The following is an 18,829-nucleotide window of genomic DNA, read 5'->3' as shown; positions in this document are numbered from 1 at the left end:
CTACATTAATAATCCGTTGTCTTGCAACACCACTACTTAACACGCAACATGTAATAGTATTGATCACCTAAGCCTTTTTCTCAATTTAAGCAATTAATTTCGATAGGTGTTGCTGTATACGTGAGTACGTACGTTTTAAGGATAAATGTGTGTGTTAAAAACCCCAAAAACGTATATGTTGTATAAATGAAATATTAAAATAATGCCGATAAGCTATACAAATCTGTGATCCCGTCAATTACTTTAATATTCTCACAAGTGCATGTCTGGTCGTGACACGCTGTCGTTCTAAGAATATGAAACTGGTTTAGAATTCAAAACTAGACCAATAAATCTTTCTCACGTTTCCTAGCCATTCCATCCCAGAATCATCAACTGGAAACATAAGAATGATTCTCTTTCTTCACGTCATCATGTCACCAACAAAAGAGACGCACACAAGACGTAATCTGATCATAAGCTTGTAAAGATCCAACTTGTCGTGAGCTATCATTTCCTGACCGTCATAAAAGTTACATACCCAAGATCCTATTCGCAGGATCACTGAGAGGACAAGACAACTCAATGAAAAGGAAAGAAATCAAAAGTAACCGACATACATTAACAAATCTTTTTTTAGGATAATATAATATTTTTTCATTTCGGTAAATTCTTAGAAGGGTCTCTAAAATACAAAAATTCGCTCCATAGATAGGTACAATAATTCATAAAGTTTTAAATATCAGATGTTAAAATACTAATAAAACATTCATTTGCTCCACTCACACTAAAATTCGACCGCTGGCTTATAGTGAACTAGTGAATGTTGATAAAGTTCACTGCATTATCTGCATAAGCGAGCGAAAGGACGGCGAGAGGTACTACTACTACTGTATAATATTTTAAACATGCTAAGAAATATCTGTAAGTTAACAACCAACTCCCAGCTTAGGCTGAGCAGGCCAATTCTTATTTTCTTTATTAATATTAATCATTTATCAATGTTTATCATTTTCTAGTATTAATCATTTTTTATTATTATTATTAATTAATAATATTACACTTTTCACTCTTGTATGGTCCACCCTAATGGGCCCGAGAGCTTAGACAGCACATTGCACTGTTATGGGTTGTGGCTTTGTCTCATTGGCCGACAGCGATCGTATGACTTCTGCAAAATGTGCAAGGCCAGCGGTCGTCTGCCACGGGCATCCGGCCAGGCATTAACTTTTGTCAATTCTTAAGTTCAATTTTAATTTGGATTTTAAATAAAGAGCACCATCTCGAATACAAAACTCCGGCTTTATCCGTTACATTTATTCCATTTATTGAATTTGGTTATCGTGCCTTAAGGGCCGTAACAACGGAGAAGAGTATCTCCCATCGTAAACTTGGAAAAAAGAGGAGAATCGCCCGACTCTAACTTTGGTAGTTACCACGTCCCAACCCTTTGGGATCTACAGCGACGAGGGCCACCAGCGGTAGCAACCTACCGCCGACCCCCCGCCACGGATATCTAAGCAGCCGGCTCTACCCCTGCCACGGAGGCACAGCCAGCCGGCCAAGCCAATTATTTAATTGACGCCCAACGGATTAATATTATTACTAAGATTCGATTCCACCCCTGAAGTTGTACATGTAAGTAGCAGAGCGCCGACAATAGCTAAGGTCTACACATACATAACACACAAATACCAGTGCATACAATTTCCTATGCCCAACAGAAGGAACTTTTACGTAAAGAAGTGACTCGATTTTAAAAAAAAAAAAACATATAACTCAAGTTACGTACACTCGTACTGGCTATTTTTGTATGAATAAATTATTCAAATAATAAATTACAAGATACTTCCATGCTCTGCGCGTTAATTTTGTTCGATCTGGATTTAAGTGCATTATAAATGAAGGAAACCATACGTCTCAAATAACGCACACTGGTGCCAAGGCAATCAACATTTATATGAGTTAATTATGCAAAGGAATATTTTATTTCTTTGTTAAGGTTGGTCTCTATACGCATGCAGAAGTTCCAGTCGTTTTCCTCCTTGTGTTTTGCTACAATTTTATCCACTGTGCTTATATTGAATTTGGTACTAAAGTTATCCAGTGTGTCTGTGCTAATAATACACCCAGTCGAATTGACCTATATTTGTTGTCACCGTTCTGTATTTTAATTTTGTTTTTGGGACAAATTAATCCAATATTTTTGTGTTTAGGTGACGATCCATTATTTTTCGCTGAATTTTTCGGCCTTACATCACCAAAGTGGCCCGTCGAAACCATTTGTTTTGAGTCAAATACCTCGTATCTACCCCGCGCCAATGAGTTGGGAGTATAGAGAAGTAAAACAGGAAATTGATAGCGACAGGACTTCGCCCCGAAGTGAGAGATATAGATCAACCAGAAATGAACCCAGAAATGATCCAAGCGCTTGTCGCAAATGCGGTCAGCGCTGCTCTTAACGAACAGGAACGGTTTCGCCACAGAATTAGAAGCGGTTAGAACACAGATTAGCGCGCTGTAAGTGCAAGCGCCGCAGGTGGAGGTCTATAAAAGAGTAGTACCGGACCCTGCAGTAAGATGCGATGTCAAGTTGGAAACAGTAAAATCTCTGCCGACGTTCAGTGGAAGCCACGATGAGTTCGTTTCGTGGAGGCAGGCTGCATCAGATGAAGTATTTAAGAAATACGACGGCAGCGAGGCACACTACGAGACCGTTGTCATCATTAAAAACAAAATTTGCGGTCCCGCTCGGTCACTACCCACGTCCCACAATACAGTGCTAAACTTCGATGCAATTCTAGCCAGACTAGATTGCACATATGCGGACAAAACGTCCCTAAGAGTGCTACGGCAAAATTTGGAATTGGTTCGGCAAGGAGACTCCGACCTTATGGCATACTATGACGAGGTCGAGAAGAAACTCACGCTTGTCACATAACACGGACTCAGCAACCATCCTAAATAAGGAGGTTAGGGATGACGACCTTCATGCATTCATTGCAGGGCTTAAAAGACCACTCAAGTCACTCGTGCTGCCAGCACAACCCAAAGACCTTCCGTCTGCACTAGCGTTGGCGCGAGAGGCCGAGAACAGCATTGAAATAAGTGCGTTCGGGGCATCCTACGCGAAAGCTATAGAAGACAAGTCCCATTTCAATGAGGGCAATAGGCGCAATAATAACTGCGACTTCATATGTGAGGATTATTTTCATTTCTACTGAGCTTAACTGTGGCTTTGATGGCTTGTAATTCTAGACTTACCCAACCATCTTACGTCGTTGCTCAAGTGCAACAGATCTAAATCTGGAACAGTATCTTCAATTAAATTAGATGCCATTAACTGATGGAAAGTTTCTGTCAAGTCTGAAATGCCTGTGGAAGTCGCATCTATGGCGATATTCTGATTGTCACTATAATTAATAAAGTAAGATCTCTGTCAAAGCTTGGAATATTTTCATCTCTACCTACGGTGAGATTAGACATATGGCCAAGATGAACTGCATTTAAAACGACTCCTTTTCCTCCATTTGTTGCGGTTACTGTATTAAGAACATCGCTACCGATCACACCTTCATAAATGGTATCCTTGTCATGCACTACATGAAAGCATATGTCAACGTCAGCGTCATCAACTACGTCGCAACTGTGAATGAGCCCAGAGTGTATTTCTTCTTGCCACCTATTTCAACTAGCTTCTTGATATCAGATGTGTGAATATCAGGGTGAATGCGAGTCTAGGCTGTCTCGCAAATGGTACAAATGTCGCTCCCAGAGTCTGGTCGTTACTAATGTTAATGGTCTTAAAGTTCCTTGCGAGCTTCCTTACTACCGCATTTGCCTTGTGAGCAAACTGAAACATTTGATGCCTACTTCCTTACAATCCTTGATTGCTACCACCACACTTGAAGGTACGTCTGCCACATTGGTTAGTTTTGACTAAAGAACTGTCAAACCTCGGCTTTGGTTTAAAATCCTGCCTCGCACCAGTGTTCTCGTAAGCCTTAAGTTTCTTCCGAATTTTCTTAAGATTGGACGCCAGGTACAAACAACTTTTGTTTTGTTTTGAATATGGTATACCCTCCGCTATGTATTCAATAATACTTTCTTCGTCCAACTTTGACTGATTTGCCAATGCGGTCATGCTGTAGAAGTATTCTATTAGACTCTCTTTCTGGGTTTTCTTCCTATTTTTGAGCATCTTGTGTACGTGTTTTGCTGTAAGCTTTCTTTCAAATTCATTTTTTAAAGCTTCTTTCAATGCGTTCCCATCATTTATTCCTGGTTGGCTGCCCACGAATAATTTTGCTGCTCCCTTTACAAACTGTCTGTCGTAAATGAATTTTTGACCACCCCACTGTAATAGAATTAAGCTCAAAATCTGCAAGCCACTCATCAATACCTGGCGAACCATTGCCAGTGAATGGAGAAAGCGAATCTTGCAGTGTGAAAGCCATGGCCAAGGGTTAAGGAATAGAAATATCTGACTCCACGACGTTAATTTCCTCCTACACTGACTCCTCTAAACTTTCTATGTTTTCCTCTTGGTCGATATTTTCTCCCTCAAAATAGGAGATGAGTCTTTCCCGTATATTGCTTTGACGCCTGGACGTGGTAATCTTAATTAATTTAATTTATCTTTAAGCTCTGCAACAGATAATCGTGTGATCTCTTTAAAATTCATGTTTTCTAAACTTACATGACTTAATTTACTTTTCTCTCAAATAATTACAAAAGAACAATTTAAATGGGAATAAAATATTGTTTATGTTGCATAAAATTGTTCGGTTAAACTTAAAATTCCTGATATCAATTAAATATATGGATTTATATGGATATGCTTTTATGGTTTTATACTTGTGAACCGCCTGCTGACTCTCGTCTTTTGTTGCTCATCTCTGATATTTACCACTGCTCTCACAGTCTCTAGTAAATCGTTGAACTAAAAGCTGCAACCGTTGTTTGCTCTGATGACTGCGTTTCGAACTGCTTTTCAAGATGCTTTTCAACTTTGTCTTCACTCGCGCCTTCAATATCGCCTTCAATCACGTCACTTTGTCGCCTCGTCTCAATCACCCTATCTGGATCTCTGCTCCAGCGTCGTAATCCCCTCCAGATTTCACGCTTCCATGTTCTCCTCCCGGTCAAGTCGTCGCTTAAGCCATTTGTTGCTCTCTGCGACTAAGGATTGTATAAAAGCCTTTCGTCGTCTTCCGCTAGGAATTTACTTGTCGCCACAGAACTAATTTTGCACTTAGATTGGCAAACTGCGCATTAAATTTTGTATTTGTAGTTTTAGAATTTCACAATTCTCACTCTTCTGGATGGTTTTTTGGTGTCTTTTTATACCCTTGCAAAAGGTATAATGATTACATCAAAAGTTTGCAACGCAGTGAAGGAGCCGTTACCGACCCCATAAAGTATATATATTCTTGATCAGTGTCACTAGCCATGTCCGTCCGTCTGGCCGTCCGTCTGTCCGTCCGTCTGTCCGTCCGTCTGTCCGTCCGTCTGTCCGTCTGTCCGTCCGTTTCTACTGGAACTAGTCTCTCAGTTTTAAAGCTATCGGGTTGAAACTTTCCCAAAAGTCTTCTTTCTATTGCAAATAGTATATAAGTCAGAAGCAGCCGGATCGGACAACTTATCTTAAAGCGCAGTGTTTTTATCAGTGTTTTTAAACATATATAGATGCCATAGGAACGATCGAAAAATTATTGGGAAATTTTTATCTTTGGTGTTTTTTAACATATAACCTCCTGCGCTTGGAAATAACATTTTTTTTTTGGTTTAAAATTTCGATTACATTTTATCAAAAACGGGCGACTATATCATATAGCTGCCATAAAAACTATCGAAAAATTAGTCGAAAATTATGAACAAATTTTATCTTCGGTGTCTTTTAACATATAACCTTCTAAGCTTGGAAATTATATTTTAAAATTAGTTCTGAATTTTGAATTAAATTTAGCTGTCGTAGATACGATCGAAAAACAGGTGGGAAAATAACATGAAACAAATTAAAGCTTTGCTGCTTTTTTACATATAACCTTCAAAGCATAGATATACATTTTTTTATTAGTTCTGAATATCGAATTAAATTTTATCAAAATCGGACGATTATATCATATAGCTGAAAATTTAGTCGGAAAATATGAAAAAATTATATCTTTGGTGTTTTTAACATATAACCTTCTAAGCTTGGAAATAACATTTTTAAATCAGTTCTGATTTTCGAAATAAATTTGATCAAAATCGGACGATTATATCATATAGCTGTCATAGGAACAATCAAAAAATTGGTGGAAAAAAATAATAACAAAAATTATAGCCCCAAGCTTTTTTTATATCTTATATATTATCTTAGGCCAGCAACAATCCTTAAAAATTTCACATGGTGTTATTAAAGTTGACTATTTCTTGTAACTGCAAGGGTATACAAACTTCGACTTGCCGAAGCTAACTTCCTTTCTTGTTATGGTAATCAATTCAGTTTTCTAACTTTCTAGTCTCTCCGTTTAGCTTTGATTATGAAACTGCGATCGATGGATTTTTAGCACAAAAACGGTTGTTTGGCCGCGTATCACACTCAATTGGTACGTTGGTCGATTGTTCTCGGTCGAGCCCCAAAAATTGTAGAGAAAGGTTTCCATTGACTGCCGTAGATTTATCAAATAATTATAAACGGTTTATTCTCCGATGAATACAGATTTTTGATACAGTTTAATTTAATTCAGTCAATATATTTGAGACAAACACGATCTTCCACTGCCTATGCTCAATCTCTACTCCTCGTATTCGTTACGCTTCTCAACACGCTGATCTGTTAAAAAATAATTCTGCCAGTCCTACATATATAACCTTTTAGATACATTCTGACGAATATAGTACTCCTTACTCTACGAATAACGGATATAATTATACCGAATGCAAATCAAGATGAATTTCTGAGTTTTTATTAAAAAAAAAACTAAGTAACAGGGGACCTTAACATTTAGGTTTCTTCCTCTTTTTTTTGAGAAAGAGAAACATGGTCGGATGGGTTAAGAAAACTTGTGGCCGCTAACATCAACGCTAGCTCTATAAAATACTTTGAAGATCGTTACAATTAACTTATTACTTGGATTTGACCTTGGCATTTCACCTTAGATAAGGTTTTGTTGTTTTTAGGGACTGTATATAATAAAATTCGTAGTGTCGAGTTTAGGCATCGGCAAAAACCTACCCCACCCGGAATGAGCTACCGTTTTAAGGGTCCCGCCACTGCTGATTGTCCCTACATTAATAATCCGTTGTCTTGCAACACCACTACTTAACACGCAACATGTAATAGTATTGATCACCTAAGCCTTTTTCTCAATTTAAGCAATTAATTTCGATAGGTGTTGCTGTATACGTGAGTACGTACGTTTTAAAGATAAATGTGTGTGTTAAAAACCCCAAGAACGTATATGATGTATAAATGAAATATTAAAATAATGACGATAAGCTATACAAATCTGTGATCCCGTCAATTACTTTAATATTCTCACAAGTGCATGTCTGGTCGTGACACGCTGTCGTTCTAAGAATATGAAACTGGTTTAGAATTCAAAACTAGACCAATAAATCTTTCTCACGTTTCCTAGCCATTCCATCCCAGAATCATCAACTGGAAACATAAGAATGATTCTCTTTCTTCACGTCATCATGTCACCAACAAAAGAGACGCACACAAGACGTAATCTGATCATAAGCTTGTAAAGATCCAACTTGTCGTGAGCTATCATTTCCTGACCGTCATAAAAGTTACATACCCAAGATCCTATTCGCAGGATCACTGAGAGGACAAGACAACTCAATGAAAAGGAAAGAAATCAAAAGTAACCGACATACATTAACAAATCTTTTTTTAGGATAATATAATATTTTTTAATTTCGGTAAATTCTTAGAAGGGTCTCTAAAATACAAAAATTCGCTCCATAGATAGGTACAATAATTCATAAAGTTTTAAATATCAGATGTTAAAATACTAATAAAACATTCATTTGCTCCACTCACACTAAAATTCGACCGCTGGCTTATAGTGAACTGGTGAATGTTGATAAAGTTCACTGCATTATCTGCATAAGCGAGCGAAAGGACGGCGAGAGGTACTACTACTACTGTATAATATTTTAAACATGCTAAGAAATATCTGTAAGTTAACAACCAACTCCCAGCTTAGGCTGAGCAGGCCAATTCTTATTTTCTTTATTAATATTAATCATTTATCAATGTTTATCATTTTCTAGTATTAATCATTTTTTATTATTATTATTAATTAATAATATTACACTTTTCACTCTTGTATGGTCCACCCTAATGGGCCCGAGAGCTTAGACAGCACATTGCACTGTTATGGGTTGTGGCTTTGTCTCATTGGCCGACAGCGATCGTATGACTTCTGCAAAATGTGCAAGGCCAGCGGTCGTCTGCCACGGGCATCCGGCCAGGCATTAACTTTTGTCAATTCTTAAGTTCAATTTTAATTTGGATTTTAAATAAAGAGCACCATCTCGAATACAAAACTCCGGCTTTATCCGTTACATTTATTCCATTTATTGAATTTGGTTATCGTGCCTTAAGGGCCGTAACAACGGAGAAGAGTATCTCCCATCGTAAACTTGGAAAAAAGAGGAGAATCGCCCGACTCTAACTTTGGTAGTTACCACGTCCCAACCCTTTGGGATCTACAGCGACGAGGGCCACCAGCGGTAGCAACCTACCGCCGACCCCCCGCCACGGATATCTAAGCAGCCGGCTCTACCCCTGCCACGGAGGCACAGCCAGCCGGCCAAGCCAATTATTTAATTGACGCCCAACGGATTAATATTATTACTAAGATTCGATTCCACCCCTGAAGTTGTACATGTAAGTAGCAGAGCGCCGACAATAGCTAAGGTCTACACATACATAACACACAAATACCAGTGCATACAATTTCCTATGCCCAACAGAAGGAACTTTTACGTAAAGAAGTGACTAGATTTAAAAAAAAAAAACATATAACTTAAGTTACGTACACTCGTACTGGCGATTTTTGTATGAATAAATTATTCAAATAATAAATTACAAGATATTTCCATGCTCTGCGTGTTAATTTAATTTTGTTCGATCTGGATTTAAGTGCATTATAAATAAATAACGAACACTGGTGCCAAGGCGATCAACATTTATATGAGTTAATTATGCAAAGGAATATTTTATTTCTTTGTTAAGGTTGGTCTCTATACGCATGCAGAAGTTCCAGTCGTTTTCCTCCTTGTGTTTTGCTACAATTTTATCCACTGTGCTTATATTGAATTTGGTACTAAAGTTATCCAGTATGTCTGTGCTAATAATACACCCAGTCGAATTGACCTATATTTGTTGTCACCGTTCTGTATTTTAATTTTGTTTTTGGGACAAATTAATACAATATTTTTGTGTTTAGGTGACGATCGATTATTTTTCGCTGAATTTTTCGGCTTAACATCACCAAAGTGGCCCGTCGAAACCATTTGTCTTGAGCCCAATCGTCAAATACCTCGTATCTACCCCGCGCCAATGAGTTGGGAGTAAAGAGAAGTAAAACAGGAAATTGATAGCGGCGATAGCGTAGAAGTAAGATTTCGTCCCGAAGTTAGGGATATAGATCAACCAGAAATGAACCCAGAAATGATCCAAGCGCTTGTCGCAAATGGAAGAGTGTTTAGGAGTCGATTTCGCCACAGAATTAGAAGCGGTTAGAACACAGATTAGCGTACTGTCAGTGCAAGCGCCGCAGGTGGAGGTCTATAAAAGAGTAGTACCGGACCCTGCAGTAAGATGCGATGTCAAGTTGGAAACAGTAAAATCTCTGCCGACGTTCAGTGGAAGCCACGATGAGTTCGTTTCGTGGAGGCAGGCTGCATCAGATGAAGTATTCAAGAAATACGACGGCAGCGAGGCACACTACGAGACCGTTGTCATCATTAAAAACAAAATTTGCGGTCCCGCTCGGTCACTACCCACGTCCCACAATACAGTGCTAAACTTCGATGCAATTCTAGCCAGACTAGATTGCACATATGCGGACAAAACGTCCCTAAGAGTGCTACGGCAAAATTTGGAATTGGTTCGGCAAGGAGACTCCGACCTTATGGCATACTATGACGAGGTCGAGAAGAAACTCACGCTTGTCACATAACACGGACTCAGCAACCATCCTAAATAAGGAGGTTAGGGATGACGACCTTCATGCATTCATTGCAGGGCTTAAAAGACCACTCAAGTCACTCGTGCTGCCAGCACAACCCAAAGACCTTCCGTCTGCACTAGCGTTGGCGCGAGAGGCCGAGAACAGCATTGAAATAAGTGCGTTCGGGGCATCCTACGTGAAAGCTATAGAAGACAAGTCCCATTTCAATGAGGGCAATAGGCGCAATAATAACTGCGACTTCATATGTGAGGATTATTTTCATTTCTACTGAGCTTAACTGTGGCTTTGATGGCTTGTAATTCTAGACTTACCCAACCATCTTACGTCGTTGCTCAAGTGCAACAGATCTAAATCTGGAACAGTATCTTCAATTAAATTAGATGCCATTAACTGATGGAAAGTTTCTGTCCAGTCTGAAATGCCTGTGGAAGTCGCATCTATGGCGATATTCTGATTGTCACTATAATTAATAAAGTAAGATCTCTGTCAAAGCTTGGAATATTTTCATCTCTACCTACGGTGAGATTAGACATATGGCCAAGATGAACTGCATTTAAAACGACTCCTTTTCCTCCATTTGTTGCGGTTACTGTATTAAGAACATCGCTACCGATCACACCTTCATAAATGGTATCCTTGTCATGCACTACATGAAAGCATATGTCAACGTCAGCGTCATCAACTACGTCGCAACTGTGAATGAGCCCAGAGTGTGTTTATGCTTGCCACCTATTTCAATTAGCTCCTTGATATCAGATGTGAGAATATCAGGGTGAATGCGAGTGTAGGCTGTCTCGCAAATGGTACAAATGTCGCTCCCAGAGTCTGGTCGTTACTAATGTTAATGGTCTTAAACGCTCTGTTGAAAGTTCCTTGCGAGCTTCCTTACTACCGCATTTGCCTTGTGACCAAACTGAAACATTTGATGCCTACTTCCTTACAATCCTTGATTGCTACCACCACACTTGAAGCAACGTCTGCCACATTGGTTAGTTTTGACTAAAGAACTGTCAAACCTCGGCTTTGGTTTAAAATCCTGCCTCGCACCAGTGTTCTCGTAAGCCTTAAGTTTCTTCCGAATTTTCTTAAGATTGGACGCCAGGTACAAACAACTTTTGTTTTGTTTTGAATATGGTATACCCTCCGCTATGTATTAAATAATACTTTCTTCGTCCAACTTTGACTGATTTGCCAATGCGGTCATGCTGTAGAAGTATTCTATTAGACTCTCTTTCTGGGTTTTCTTCCTATTTTTGAGCATCTTGTGTACGTGTTTTGCTGTAAGCTTTCTTTCAAATTCATTTTTTAAAGCTTCTTTCAATGCGTTCCCATCATTTATTCCTGGTTGGCTGCCCACGAATAATTTTGCTGCTCCCTTTACAAACTGTCTGTCGTAAATGAATTTTTGACCACCCAACTGTAATAGAATTAAGCTCAAAATCTGCAAGCCACTCATCAATACCTGGAGAACCATTGCCAGTGAATGGAGAAAGCGAATCTCGCAGTGTGAAAGCCATGGCCAAGGGTTAAGGACTAGAAATATCTGACTCCACGACGTTAATTTCCTCCTACACTGACTCCTCTAAACTTTCTATGTTTTCCTCTTGGTCGATATTTTCTCCCTCAAAATAGGAGATGAGTCTTTCCCGTATATTGCTTTGACGCCTGGACGTGGTAATCTTAATTAATTTAATTTATCTTTAAGCTCTGCAACAGATAATCGTGTGATCTCTTTAAAATTCATGTTTTCTAAACTTACATGACTTAATTTAGTTTTCTCTCAAATAATTACAAAAGAACAATTTAAATGGGAATAAAATATTGTTTATGTTGCATAAAATTGTTTTGTTAAGCTTAAAATTCGTGATATCAATTAAATATATGGATTTATATGGATATGCTTTTATGGTTTTATACTTGTGAACCGCCTGCTGACTCTCGTCTTTTGTTGCTCATCTCTGATATTTACCACTGCTCTCACATTTGTCTCTGGTAAATCGTTGAACTAAAAGCTGCAAGCGTTGTTTGCTCTGATGACTGCGTTTCGAACTGCTTTTCGAGATGCTTTTCAACTTTGTCTTCACTCGCGCCTTCAATATCGCCTTCAATCACGTCACTTTGTCGCCTCGTCTCAATCACCCTATCTGGATCTCTGCTCCAGCGTCGTAATCCCCTCCAGATTTCACGCTTCCATGTTCTCCTCCCGGTCAAGTCGTCGCTTAAGCCATTTGTTGCTCTCTGCGACAAAGGATTGTATAAAAGCCTTTAAATTTTGTATTTGTAGTTTTAGAATTTCACAATTCTCACTCTTCTGGATGGTTTTTTGGTGTCTTTTTATACCCTTGCAGAAGGTATAATGATTACATCAAAAGTTTGCAACGCAGTGAAGGAGCCGTTACCGACCCCATAAAGTATATATATTCTTGATCAGTGTCACTAGCCATGTCCGTCCGTCTGGCCGTCCGTCTGTCCGTCCGTCTGTCCGTCCGTTTCTACTGGAACTAGTCTCTCAGTTTTAAAGCTATCGGGATGAAACTTTCCCAAAAGTCTTCTTTCTATTGCAAATAGTATATAAGTCAGAAGCAGCCGGATCGGACAACTATATCTTAAAGCGCAGTGTTTTTATCAGTGTTTTTAAACATATATAGATGCCATAGGAACGATCGAAAAATTATTGGGAAATTTATATCTTTGGTGTTTTTTAACATATAACCTCCTGCGCTTGGAAATAACATTTTTTTTTGGTTTAAAATTTCGATTACATTTTATCAAAAACGGGCGACTATATCATATAGCTGCCATAAAAACTATCGAAAAATTAGTCGAAAATTATGAACAAATTTTATCTTCGGTGTCTTTTAACATATAACCTTCTAAGCTTGGAAATTATATTTTAAAATTAGTTCTGAATTTTGAATTAAATTTAGCTGTCGTAGATACGATCGAAAAACAGGTGGGAAAATAACATGAATCAAATTAAAGCTTTGCTGCTTTTTTACATATAACCTTCAAAGCATAGATATACATTTTTTTATTAGTTCTGAATATCGAATTAAATTTTATCAAAATCGGACGATTATATCATATAGCTACAAATTTAGTCGGAAAATATGAAAAAATTATATCTTTGGTGTTTTTAACATATAACCTTCTAAGCTTGGAAATAACATTTTTAAATCAGTTCTGATTTTCGAAATAAATTTGATCAAAATCGGACGATTATATCAAATAGCTGTCATAGGAACGATCAAAAAATTGGTGGAAAAAAATAATAACAAAAATTATAGCCCCAAGCTTTTTTTATATCTTATATATTATCTTAGGCCAGCAACAATCCTTAAAAATTTCACATGGTCTTATTAAAGTTGACTATTTCTTGTAACTGCAAGGGTATACAAACTTCGGCTTGCCGAAGCTAACTTCCTTTAGTGTTATGGTAATCAATTCAGTTTTCTAACTTTCTAGTCTCTCCGTTTAGCTTTGATTATGAAACTGCGATCGATGGATTTTTAGCACAAAAACGGTTGTTTGGCCGCGTATCACACTCAATTGGTACGTTGGTCGATTGTTCGCGGTCGAGCCCCAAAAATTGTAGAGAAAGGTTTCCATTGACTGCCGCAGATTTATCAAATAATTATAAACGGTTTATTCTCCGATGAATACAGATTTTTGATACAGTTTAATTTAATTCAGTCAATATATTTGAGACAAACACGATCTTCCACTGCCTATGCTCAATCTCTACTCCTCGTATTCGTTACGCTTCTCAACACGCTGATCTGTTAAAAAATAATTCTGCCAGTCCTACATATATAACCTTTTAGATACATTCTGACGAATATAGTACTCCTTACTCTACGAATAACGGATATAATTATACCGAATGCAAATCAAGATGAATTTCTGAGTTTTTATTAAAAAAAAAACTAAGTAACAGGGGACCTTAACATTTAGGTTTCTTCCTCTTTTTTTTGAGAAAGAGAAACATGGTCGGATGGGTTAAGAAAACTTGTGGCCGCTAACATCAACGCTAGCTCTATAAAATACTTTGAAGATCGTTACAATTAACTTATTACTTGGATTTGACCTTGGCATTTCACCTTAGATAAGATTTTGTTGTTTTAGGGACTATATATAATAAAATTCGTAGTGTCGTACTTAACACGCAACATGTAATAGTATTGATCACCTAAGCCTTTTTCTCAATTTAAGCAATTAATTTCGATAGGTGTTGCTGTATACGTGAGTACGTACGTTTTAAAGATAAATGTGTGTGTTAAAAACCCCAAGAACGTATATGATGTATAAATGAAATATTAAAATAATGACGATAAGCTATACAAATCTGAGATCCCGTCAATTTCTTTAATATTCTCACAAGTGCATGTCTGGTCGTGACACGCTGTCGTTTTAAGAATATGAAACTGGTTTAGAATTCAAAACTAGACCAATAAATCTTTCTCACATTTCCTAGCCATTCCATCCCAGAATCATCAACTGGAAACATAAGAATGATTCTCTATCTTCACGTCATCATGTCACCAACAAAAGGGACGCACACAAGACGTAATCTGATCATAAGCTTGTAAGGATCCAACTTGTCGTGAGCTATCATTTCCTGACCGTCATAAAAGTCACATACCCAAGATCTTATTCGCAGGATCACTGAGAGGATCAGACAACTCATTGAAAAGGAAAGAAAGGAAAGAAAAAGTAACCGACATACATTAACAAATCTTTTTTTAGGATAATATAATATTTTTTCATTTCGGTAAATTCTTAGAAGGGTCTCTAAGATACAAAAATTCGCCCCATCGATAGGTACAATAATTCTTAAAGTTTTAAATATCAGATGTTAAAATACTTATAAAACATCCATTTGCTCCTCTCACACTAAAATTCGACCGCTGGCTTATAGTGAACTGGTGAATGTTGATAAAGTTCACTGCATTATCTGCATAAGCGAGCGAAAGGATGGCGAGAGGTACTACTACTACTGTATAATATTTTAAACATGCAAAGAAATATATGTAAGTTAACAACCAACTCCCAGCTTAGGCTGAGCAGGCCAATTCTTATTTTCTTTATTAATATTAATCATTTATCAATGTTTATCATTTTCTAGTATTAATCATATTTTATTATTATTATTAATTAATAATATTACACTTTTCACTCTTGTATGGTCCACCCTAAATTGGTTCCACCCTAATGGGCCCGAGAGCTTAGACAGCACATTGCACTATTACGGGTTGTGGCTTTGTCTCATTGGCCGACAGCGATCGTATGACTGCTGCAAAATGTGCAAGGCCAGCGGTCGTCTGCCACGGGCATCCGGCCCGCCATAAACTTTTGTCAATTGTTAAGTTCAATTTTAATTTGGATTTTAAATAAAGAGCACCATCTCGAATACAAAACTCCGGCTTTATCCGTTACATTTATTCCATTTATTGAATTTGGTTATCGTGCCTTAAGGGCCGTAACAACGGAGAAGAGTATCTCCCATCGTAAACTTGGAAAAAAGAGGAGAATCGCCCGACTCTAACTTTGGTAGTTACCACGTCCCAACCCTTTGGGATCTACAGCGACGAGGGCCACCAGCGGCAGCAACCTACCGCCGACTACCTACCCCGCCACGGATATCTAAGCAGCCGGCTCTACCCCTGCCACGGAGGCACAGCCAGCCGGCCAAGCCAATTATTTAATTGACGCCCAACGGATTAATATTATTACTAAGATTCGATTCCACCCCTGAAGTTGTACATGTAAGTAGCAGAGCGCCGACAATAGCTAAGGTCTACACATACATAACACACAAATACCAGTGCATACAATTTCCTATGCCCAACAGAAGGAACTTTTACGTAAAGAAGTGACTCGATTTTTAAAAAAAAAAACATATAACTCAAGTTACGTACACTCGTACTGGCTATTTTTGTATGAATAAATTATTCAAATAATAAATTACAAGATACTTCCATGCTCTGCGTGTTAATTTTATTTTGTTCGATCTGGTTTTAAGTGCATTATAAATGAAGGAAACCATACGTCTCAAATAACGCACACTGGTGCCAAGGCAATCAACATTTATATGAGTTAATTATGCAAAGGTATATTTTATTTCTTTGTTAAGGTTGGTCTCTATACGCATGCAGAAGTTCCAGTCGTTTTCCTCCTTGTGTTTTGCTACAATTTTATCCACTGTGCTTATATTGAATTTGGTACTAAAGTTATCCAGTGTGTCTGTGCTAATAATACACCCAGTCGAATTGACCTATATTTGTTGTCACCGTTCTGTATTTTAATTTTGTTTTTGGGACAAATTAATCCAATATTTTTGTGTTTAGGTGACGATCGATTATTTTTCGCTGAATTTTTCGGCTTAACATCACCAAAGTGGCCCGTCGAAACCATTTGTCTTGAGCCCAATCGTCAAATACCTCGTATCTACCCCGCGCCAATGAGTTGGGAGTAAAGAGAAGTAAAACAGGAAATTGATAGCGGCGATAGCGTAGAAGTAAGATTTCGTCCCGAAGTTAGGGATATAGATCAACCAAAAATGAACCCAGAAATGATCCAAGCGCTTGTCGCAAATGGAAGAGCGTTTAGGAGTCGGTTTCGCCACAGAATTAGAAGCGGTTAGAACACAGATTAGCGCGCTGTAAGTGCAAGCGCCGCAGGTGGAGGTCTATAAAAGAGTAGTACCGGACCCTGCAGTAAGATGCGATGTCAAGTTGGACATAGTAAAATCTCTGCCGACGTTCAGTGGAAGCCACGATGAGTTCGTTTCGTGGAGGCAGGCTGCATCAGATGCCTATGAAGTATTCAAGAAATACGACGGCAGCGAGGCACACTACGAGACCGTTGTCATCATTAAAAAGAAAATTTGCGGTCCCGCTCGGTCACTACCCACGTCCCACAATACAGTGCTAAACTTCGATGCAATTCTAGCCAGACTAGATTGCACATATGCGGACAAAACGTCCCTAAGAGTGCTACGGCAAAATTTGGAATTGGTTCGGCAAGGAGACTCCGACCTTATGGCATACTATGACGAGGTCGAGAAGAAACTCACGCTTGTCACATAACACGGACACAGCAACCATCCTAAATAAGGAGGTTAGGGATGACGACCTTCATGCATTCATTGCAGGGCTTAAAAGACCACTCAAGTCACTCGTGCTGCCAGCACAACCCAAAAACCTTCCGTCTGCACTAGCGTTGGCGCGAGAGGCCGAGAACAGCATTGAAATAAGTGCGTTCGCGGCATCCTACGCGAAAGCTATAGAAGACAAGTCCCATTTCAATGAGGGCAATAGGCGCAATAATAACTGCGACTTCATATGTGAGGATTATTTTCATTTCTACTGAGCTTAACTGTGGCTTTGATGGCTTGTAATTCTAGACTTACCCAACCATCTTACGTCGTTGCTCAAGTGCAACAGATCTAAATCTGGAACAGTATCTTCAATTAAATTAGATGCCATTAACTGATGGAAAGTTTCTGTCAAGTCTGAAATGCCTGTGGAAGTCGCATCTATGGCGATATTCTGATTGTCACTATAATTAATAAAGTAAGATCTCTGTCAAAGCTTGGAATATTTTCATCTCTACCTACGGTGAGATTAGACATATGGCCAAGATGAACTGCATTTAAAACGACTCCTTTTCCTCCATTTGTTGCGGTTACTGTATTAAGAACATCGCTACCGATCACACCTTCATAAATGGTATCCTTGTCATGCACTACATGAAAGCATATGTCAACGTCAGCGTCATCAACTACGTCGCAACTGTGAATGAGCCCAGAGTGTATTTCTTCTTGCCACCTATTTCAACTAGCTTCTTGATATCAGATGTGTGAATATCAGGGTGAATGCGAGTGTAGGCTGTCAAATGGTACAAATGTCGCTGCCAGAGTCTGGTCGTTACTAATGTTAATGGTCTTAAACGCTCTGTTGAAAGTTCCTTGCGAGCTTCCTTACTACCGCATTTGCCTTGTGACCAAACTGAAACATTTGATGCCTACTTCCTTACAATCCTTGATTGCTACCACCACACTTGAAGCAACGTCTGCCACATTGGTTAGTTTTGACTAAAGAACTGTCAAACCTCGGCTTTGGTTTAAAATCCTGCCTCGCACCAGTGTTCTCGTAAGCCTTAAGTTTCTTCCGAATTTTCTTAAGATTGGACGCCAGGTACAAACAACTTTTGTTTTGTTTTGAATATGGTATACCCTCCGCTATGTATTCAATAATACTTTCTTCGTCCAACTTTGACTGATTTGCCAATGCGGTCATGCTGTAGAAGTATTCTATTAGACTCTCTTTCTGGGTTTTCTTCCTATTTTTGAGCATCTTGTGTACGTGTTTCTTTCAAAGTCATTTTTTAAAGCTTCTTTCAATGCGTTCCCATCATTTATTCCTGGTTGGCTGCCCACGAATAATTTCTCGCAGTGTGAAAGCCATGGCCAAGGGTTAAGGACTAGAAATATCTGACTCCACGACGTTAATTTCCTCCTACACTGACTCCTCTAAACTTTCTGTATTTTCCTCTTGGTCGATATGTTCTCCCTCAAAATAGGAGATGAGTCTTTCCCGTATATTGCTTTGACGCCTGGACGTGGTAATCTTAATTGATTTAATTTATCT

General features: G+C 38.5%; 1 protein-coding gene across 3 annotated transcripts in view; it reads left to right on the top strand.

Annotated features, from left to right (window-relative positions):
• The first annotated feature begins 1,101 nt into the window (after positions 1 to 1,101).
• LOC108032324 (uncharacterized) overlaps positions 1,102 to 18,829 on the top strand; it is a 157,294-nt gene continuing 139,566 nt past the window's right edge. Inside the window, exon 1 of one of the 3 annotated variants that reach the window (XM_050889899.1) lies at positions 1,102 to 1,617. The gene's annotated coding sequence lies outside the window, so the exon portion shown is untranslated. Of the gene's footprint in view, positions 1,618 to 8,358; positions 8,870 to 15,812; positions 15,944 to 18,829 lie in introns of those variants that run through there. The other 2 variants (XM_050889897.1, XM_050889901.1) reach the window with 2 other exon arrangements.

Source organism: Drosophila biarmipes, unplaced genomic scaffold (genome assembly GCF_025231255.1).
Source record: "Drosophila biarmipes strain raj3 unplaced genomic scaffold, RU_DBia_V1.1 ptg000008l, whole genome shotgun sequence".
In the NCBI taxonomy this organism is placed as follows: domain Eukaryota; kingdom Metazoa; phylum Arthropoda; class Insecta; order Diptera; family Drosophilidae; genus Drosophila; species Drosophila biarmipes.
Note: the sequence above shows the minus strand (reverse complement) of the source record. Positions and strands in the feature narration are given on the sequence as shown.